Raw genomic sequence first — 8,372 nt, 5'->3', positions numbered from 1 at the left:
ACAGGGCTCCAACTGGACTCTGCCCCATTGACCACGACTGTCTGGCTTCCTCCCTTCAGCCAGTTCGCAGTCACCTCACTACCCGGTCATCCAGACCGCACTCCCTCAGTTTAGCTGTAAGGATGCTGTAGGAGACTGTGTCAAATGCCTTACTGAAGTCAAGGTAGACCATGTCCTCTGCTCTGTCATCATCCATCCATCTTGTTATGTCCTCATAAAAGTCAATGAGGTTGGTCAAGCATGACTTCCCCTTGGTGAAGACATGTTGACTGCCCCTAATGACCCTCTTATCCCTGATATGCCTTGATATGGCACCAAGGATAAGTCGTTCCATCAGTTTCCCAGGGATGGAGGTGAGGCTGACTGGTCTGTAGTTACCTGGGTCCTCCTTCTTGCCCTTTTTGAAGGCTGTCTTCCATACACTGCAGGAGCCTCCTAGACTGCTTCCTCTCTGCTGTGTTGTCTTTCCAGCAGACATCTGGTAGGCTGAAGTCCCCCACAAGAACAAGGGCTAGCAATCAGGAGATTTCTCCCAGCTACCTGCGAAATATTTCATTTGCTTCTTTGTCCTGGTTGGGTGGTCTGTAACAGATTTACTCTGCCTTTAGGCATAAAAATATAATAGGATTGTTTAGGGGCATCTGACCTTGTTTGTGTCTTAATCTCACTCTTGGAATCGTTTTTGAACCTTCCTGAGTCAGAAATTTGACTGGGACCCCACACCATCCAGATGTGAGAGTCATTCCACCATGTTTCCGTGACAGCAACTACATGGTAGTTTTTGTGCTGCACAATGCCGTCCAGCTTCTCCTGTTTGTTGCCCATGCTGCCTGCATTCATATAGATGCACTTCAGCTGGACCATTGATCCCACCACCTTTTTTCTGGGGAGAAGTCCTGATTACTTTTTGGCCATCCTCAGGTGCTTCCACATTTTCTAACACATAAATAACCCTTGTATCTCTTCTATTGCACAGTTCTCCGTCCCCTTACCTTTACTGGGACTGCAGACCGAAGGGCCTCTTTAGCATCCCTTCTTTCAAATTCTGGCATCCGACTCTTGGGTTTGCCTCTGCCACAGGGTTTTCTCCCCTTCCCCCTTCAAATCTAGTTTAAAGCACTTTCAATGAGCCCTACTAACTCCTACCCCAGAATCCTTTTCCCCATTTGAGACAGGTGAGTCCCATTTGTCACCAGCAAGTCACATGCCATGTAAACCAACCCATGATCAAAAAACCCAGAATTCTGTTGGTGACACCAGTCCCACAGCCAGGTCTGGCTGTATCTGCTCAGTCTTCCCATATCTTTCCTCATCACATCCTGTAAATGGGAGGACAGAGGAAAATTCTACTTTTGCTCCTGATGGCTTAACCAGTTGTCCCATGGTCCTCAAGTCCCTCTGCAGTTCCCACTGCAGTCTCATCACTGCCTACCTGAAAAAAGTAGTAGTGGATAATTATCTGAGGGCCTTATCAGGGCAGGAAGATTTCACTTTTCTAACTTGTGCTCCACGGAGGCAGCAGACTTCCCTAAGTGGGTCTCATTTGCGTATTGAGCCTTCTGTTCCCTTCAGAAGGGAGTCTCCTATGACAATGACCTAATTTTTTTCTTTATAGCAGCCGTTTTTATGGAGGCTGCAGATCAGCTTATCCTCTGCAGCACCTCCAACTTAGTTGAAGTACCTTCCTCAACATTCAGTAAAAGTGCGCGTAGATGGAGGAGGTGAGACAGAGAGGTGAGATAGTCTATGTGGTCTTTGCCTTAGACTTCACCAACAGTCTCTCAAGCCTTTAGCTCAAGGTAGGTCTCTGGAGAGCAGCCAATGGTGGACAGGAATCAAGTCTCAGGTTGCTTCAGCAAACTCAATCCTTACTTGTCCGTGGGAGCAGAGGGGCTGCATCCAAGGGTACTGAGAGAGCAAGATGATGTCACAGTGAGATCAGTCTGCACTGTTTAAGAGAAGTCACGGAGACTGGGGGAATTCCCTGGCAACTGGCAAAAAGCAAATGTTGCATGTACCTTTCAACAAGGCTCAGGGCATGACCTGGGGAGCTGAAGGCTGCTTAGCTTCACTTTGGATGAGGGACATATACCAAAGCATGTACTCTTGGATTGCATTTCTGGGTGTGTGAATGAGCAGGTGACTGGGTGAACCCAGGTCAGATTATGCATGACCATCCTCACTGCTTCCTGAGATGAAAGGACCACATGTGTGGGTGAAGGGAGAGTAGTGGGTGTATTCAACCAGGACACCAGCAAGGCTTTTCACACCAGCCCCCAAAATATTATCTTTTCAAGGACAAACAGGCTGGATGGCTGAGTCAAAGGGAACCCTTATGATATCCAAGAAGGGGAAATCCAAAGTCCCTGGGATGGATGAGCCCTTTGAAGTAACACAGCATAGGGACATCGTGGCTGGCTTACAGCTCTGCAGAAAAATTTCTCCATTCACAGTGTTGGGAAGAATGGACTTTTGGAACTGGACTGTAAAAATCTATATTTACATAGAGTGAAAGCAGTGCCAACTTGCTTGTCCACATCTATGGCCCATGACAAAAATAATGAGAATTTATAGATCAGCTTCTAAGTTTTGAAAATGAAGACTTCTTACACCGTTATTACACAGAGATCTTTTCTGTATATGTTTCAACTTTAGCCTAACATCTTCATTCAGAGGTTGATGCAGTCACCCACACAGAGATGGCCACCGCCTCCAAGATACACAGAGGGAGCTGAAGCCCTTATGTGGGACAGGGAAATGTGACCCAGGAACTACAGGAGACTTTCTGAGGCAGGAGCTGGTGGCAGGCAGAGAAGGCTAAGACATCTTGAACGAGACAACTGATTTCCCTCTCTTGACTAGACAAGGAAACCTGGGCAATTGCACCCAGGGTGTCCAACACCGCTCTTATCCCTCTCTTCGCCTATAATAGAGTCATACATAATTTGCTGGGAATGAGAGAACCAGAAGATGTCCCTTGTACCCAGATATATTGGGATTTGAGCAATTTTAATGTCCAAAAAAAAAGAGCATTTAATTTCAGTTTGTCTGCTTCCCTTGGTGATTCAAGGGAGCTGTGACTTCAGTGTGTGACTCTCTGTGTGCAAAGAGCAAATCTGGACAAACAGGTGCAAGTAGGCTGTGCTCTGAGGGGTTTTGGCATCTGTGCTTGACATGAAAATGTGTTTTCTGCTGGTGTAAGATTTTTCCACTGTTGGAACTGGAATTCAAAGGAAATAATGTGGACCTAATGCAGCTGAGGAATGGGCTTGATTTTCTCTGAACTAAACCTGTCTTTTAGATGTATTGGCAGTTAAGAAATGTCCTCCTGTGCCTGTGTGCAGCTGGTTCTCCAAGTAAAGCAAATGGGAATTGGTGCCTGCTGAGAAAAATCTCATGGGTCAACATAAAGGCATTTGTGGAGTGAGGGAAGGAAAAAACAAAGCAAAACAAAACAAAACACCAAACTAAAAAAAAAAAGAGGCAAAAAGCAAAGGCAACATGCAGAAGCAAAACATAAACAAAGGACATTTATTCTTTGCTTCCCATCAGCAGACCATGTCCAGCCACCTCCTGAGAGGCAATGATTCAGTACACGTAGCAGTAACTTTGGAAGATTAATGTCTCAATAACAAATGTCATCCCCTCTCTCTCCCCACTCCTTTCTCTTGGCTTTTGTTGCTGAGCATGATGTCATATGGTCGGAATATCCATTTGGTCAACTGAGGTAAGTTGTCCCACCTATGTCTCCTCCCAAACACCTGCCCACCCCAAGCTGACAGCTTTTGGGGACTTGGAGAGACAACTAAACACAGCACAATGATGTTCAGGGGTGTCTTGCAACATACGTTATTTAGGATTCCATTACTCTTTTCCTTGGAGAGCTCTTTCAAGTCAGAATACACAGAGGAAGAAGAATAAACAGAGAGGCAGAAGCAGAGATATAAAATGCCCCAGTGTAAATACAGCACAAGGCATGTTTCTCCTCTCAAACCCTTGGTAGGAAATCTATTAGATAAATTTGATGAAACCAGCTTAGTTTTATCTGCTCACACACTGCACCACAAGGGGGGTGATGGCTGGGTACGATGTCATGCGGTCAGTTGTGTCTCAGGAACTCATAGTCCAGTAGGAAGCCAATGGCTCTGGAAGGGACTGTGAGGTCACTTCTGCCTCTGGAAAGGACAGACCTACAGCAGGAACAAGGGACTGTGAGGTCACACATATGAGACAAGCAATAGAGCCCAAGCAGCTGGGTTTATGAAAGGCAGGTCCTGCTTGACCAACCTGATCTCCTTCTATGACAGGGTGACCGGCTTAGCAGATGAGGGAAAGGCTGTTGTGGGGGAGTGAATCCATCATGCAGGTTGTGGATGTTGTGTACTTGAACTTCAGTAAAGCCTTTGACACCATATCCCACAGCATCTCCTAGAGAAGCTGCAGCTCATGGCCTGGACGGTGTATCTGCAATGGATAAAGAACTGGCTGGATGTCTGGGCCCAAAAAGTTGTGGTGAACGGAACCAAATCCAGTTGGTGGCCAGTCACGAGTGGTGTTCCCCAGGGTTTGGTATTGGGGTCAGTTCTGTTTAATCTCTTTACCAATGATCTGGATGAAGGGACTGAGTGCACCCTCAGTGAGTTTGCAGATGCAACAGACTACCCAGTGAGGTGGTAAAGTCACCATCCCTGAAGGTGCTTAAAAGATGTGTAGATGAGGTTCTTAGGGACATGGTTTAGTGCCAGATTTAGGTTACGGTGGGACTCTGATTTTAAGCATCTCTTCCAACCACAGTTATTCTATGATAAGTCATTTTTTATATTTTCTTTCTCAGAGGACCATGCAATCTCCCTCGGAACCGTGACTTTTCTGAGGTGTTTGAGAGATGTCTCACAGTGACACCAGCCAGTTCCACCAGCACCTTACTGTCCCTTCCCACACCAAAAGTTTTCTCCATATCCCAAACTTCCAGGAGAGTTTCTGGGACACAGCGAATGCTGTCCAGGTCCTCTGGGCCTGTTCAGAAGAGAACAGCAGGCCAACATGTTGATGGGCTCTCTGTGCACCTCCAAGCTTTACTGACCAATTTTCTCTGTGCTCCACTTCTTCCCAACCTTTCTGGTCCTTAAGCTGTGTATGAGGGGATTGAGCAGGGATGTGAGGATGGTGTAGAAAAAAAGGCTTTGTCAAACTGTCTTGGGAAGGCTGTTCTGGGCATCCCACAGTGAAGGATGAGATGGCTGTAGAAAACAGTGGCATTGGTGAGAGGAGGTGGTGGAGAAGGCCTTATGCCTGTCTACACTGGGGTAGTGATACATTCATGGGATGCCCATGTGAACAGGAAGGGGAGAATCGGCTCTAAAATGTAAACAATGCATGCAGGAGTTGTAGAAAGAGTCCTAACATGTCTGTGAGCAGAGGTGATGCTGTCATCAGCCACGAAGCTGGGCAGCAACTGGGCCTGGGTGGTGCAGCTGTAGCAGGTCTCCAGGGAGGACACAAGGACCTTGGTTCAAGGAAGCACATTGTAGTGCTACATTTAGGTGATTTCTCAGGGAAGTTACTCTCAACATGAAGTGACCTGTCCCACAGGCCTCCATGGCCTCTGCAGCAACAGCTGATGGCATTTGTGCTTATTATAGTACATGTTCCCACACACAGGATGTGCATGCTCACATCTCATCTGAGTGCACACCTGGACTTCTGACCTAGTGTCCTTCCATATAGGTCTCCCAGCTGTGGTGAGAGGACAGTGATCAAAATGGTGGTTCCAAGAAAGAACAGCCCCAAGCTGGTACCCAGCAGTATGACAGACTATTTCCATGTCTCTCTTGCACACACACTGTGCCCTGCTCTTCTCCTGGGACATCCCTTCTCCCCACAGAGTGCACCTGCACTGGCCTGGCCAGCCATTCCTGCATCCTCTCCCCATGTTCCCCACAGCCCCGAAGTTGGGGATTTTGCTCTGTAGCTCAAGTGGGCTGTGGTGTGTGGACTGTTGTGACTCTGCAGGGTCATACTGGTCAGGCTGGGAGGCAGACCCAATTGATGGTGGCCACTGCCACTGACCACCTCCACTCAAGCTGGCTATGGAGGGTGCTCAGAGTGACTCAGACTTGTTCACCATCTGCATGGGTGCTGGCTACCAACAAGCAACACCTGAACCAGCCCTAAGTGTCACGAAAAGTGCACTGGGACCCTGATGTCATCACACTGAGCCCACAGAGGAAAAAGCAAAGCAACGAGCATCTTGAGAGTCTATTTCTTCGGCATGTTCTTTAGAACAACTTTGGAAGAACAGGCCTCCAAACAGACTCTGCACCATTAATCACAACCCTCTGGGCTCTGCCATCCAGCCAGTTCATGATCCATCTCACTGAGCACAAGGTCACAGAGCAGCCTCCTCTCTCCTGCACGTGCATGACTTTGATCCCTCCCACAAGCCCTGGCTCTGCACCACAACCCCTGGTGTGAGTCTTCACCCTGCATGGCCATGCAGCACGAGATACAGGCTGATGTTTTTCTCTCCCAGGTACTTTCCAGCCCATCCAAGCTCCCTCGAGTCTCTCCCACCTCCCCTGCCCTGTCTCCACCCCCGATGCCCTCTGCCCAACAAAGCCCAGTTTGGGCTGGTCCCATACCAGTGCCCATTGCAGGTGTTCTGGGCAGTCACCCCACAGCCTCTGCCCCTCTGAAGGGCACAGCAGCTCCTGGGAGTCAGAGAGGGGTCACCCCAGAGGTGGGTGAACATGCACAGCAATAGGAAAAGGAGGCACCTGTGTCCTTTGCTCTCCTCTCCAGCAGATCCTGAGAGGTCCACAGCCCCTCCATGTGATTGCCCAACACAAAATCCCTGGCCCTTGAGGTCCTCAAGAGCTCTTACTGCTCCAGGCACAGAGCAGCCTTCCCAAAGCTGGTGTTGCCAGGAAGGTGTTTTCATTTCCCATTCATCCCTGACACAATGAGGATGAATCTCAGAAAAAAAAAAAAGTTGGCACATGTTCATTTATTTCACTTAAATACGAGAGACTCCCCATTTACACAATGTCTTTTGGTCACACTAAATGGGTGGATAATTAAGGAGAAGGGGATGAATAGTGACATTTCATTCAAGAGAAAAACATCACAAGTGTTAAAAAAGGTAAAAAGTAAAGAAGGAAAGACAGACTTGGCCTGTCATGACCTACACCTTTGCGGGAGGAAACAGGCAGTCTATGGCTGTTGAAAACATCCGGTCATCAACTTCCTCAGAGCACTCTTGAGCTCCTTGTTCCTCATGCTGTAGATGAAAGGGTTCAGTGTTGAAAGTACCAGTGCATACAGTACTGCCACCACCAGATTCAGGAGGAGGTTTTCAGGTAGGTAAACGTGCCAGTGCTGACGAACAGGGAGACCACGGTCAGGTGAGGGAGGCATGTGGAAAAGGCTTTGTGCCGTCCCTGCTCAGAGGGGATCCTCAGCACAGCCCTGAAGATCTGCATTGTAGGACAGCACAATGAACACAAAACATCCCCAAAATAGAAAAGCACTTAAAGCAAGAAGTCCAGCTTCCCTGTGGTAGGAGTGGGAGCAGGAGAGCTTGAGTATCAGGAGGATTTCACAGAAGAACTGGTCCACAGCATTGCCCTTGCAGAGTGGCAGTGAAAATGTATTGGCCGTGTGCAGCAGAGCATTGAGAAACCCACTGGCCCAGGCAGCTGCTGCCATGTGGACACAAGCTCTGCTGCCCAGGAGGGTCCCGTAGTGCAGGGGTTTGCAGATGGCAACATAGCGGTTGTAGGACATGACTGTGAGGAGAAAATACTCTCCTACAATCAGGAAAAGGAAGAACTGTGCAACACATCCCATATAAGAAATGGCCCTGGTGTCCCAGAGGGAATTGGCCATGGATTTGGGGACAATGGTGGAGATACAGCCCAGGTCAAGGAGGGAGAGGTTGAGGAGGAAGAAGTACATGGGGGTGTGGAGGTGCTGGTCACAGGCTATGGTGGTGATGATGAGGCCGTTGCCCAGGAGGGCAGCCAGGTAGATGCCCAGGAAGAGCCAGAAGTGCAAGAGCTGCAGCTCCCGTGTGTCTGCGAATGGCAAGAGGAGGAACTGGGTGATGGAGCTGCTGTTGGACATTGGCTGTTTCTTGGCATGGGGACTCTGTACAATAAAGGAAATTACAACTTCAAATGAGAGCAGACTCCTCTAACCAAAGCCACTGATTTCTGTAGAAATCATCCCCAACTGAAATACATTTCCTTTCTCTGTTTTTTGCTGGCTGAGTGTGCTGAGGGGAGCAGGACCTTTGCCCGTGTGCTGCCAAGCAGCCAGCTTTGCTCTGCTGCAGTGGGGACATGGGAGCTGGTTTTTGACAGTTCTGACAT

At 48.4% G+C, this 8,372-nt stretch overlaps 1 pseudogene across 1 annotated transcript; it reads right to left on the bottom strand.

Annotated features, from left to right (window-relative positions):
• Positions 1–7,212: 7,212 nt before the first annotated feature.
• LOC308041715 (olfactory receptor 14J1-like) lies at positions 7,213–8,124 on the bottom strand (annotated as a pseudogene). Its single transcript has one exon. The product of its transcript is annotated as an olfactory receptor 14J1-like (transcript).
• Positions 8,125–8,372: the final 248 nt, after the last annotated feature.

The sequence above is a fragment of the Nesoenas mayeri genome (assembly GCF_963082525.1).
Source record: "Nesoenas mayeri genome assembly, chromosome: 6".
Taxonomy (NCBI): Eukaryota; Metazoa; Chordata; class Aves; order Columbiformes; family Columbidae; genus Nesoenas; species Nesoenas mayeri.
This window is presented reverse-complemented; position numbering and strand designations above follow the sequence as displayed.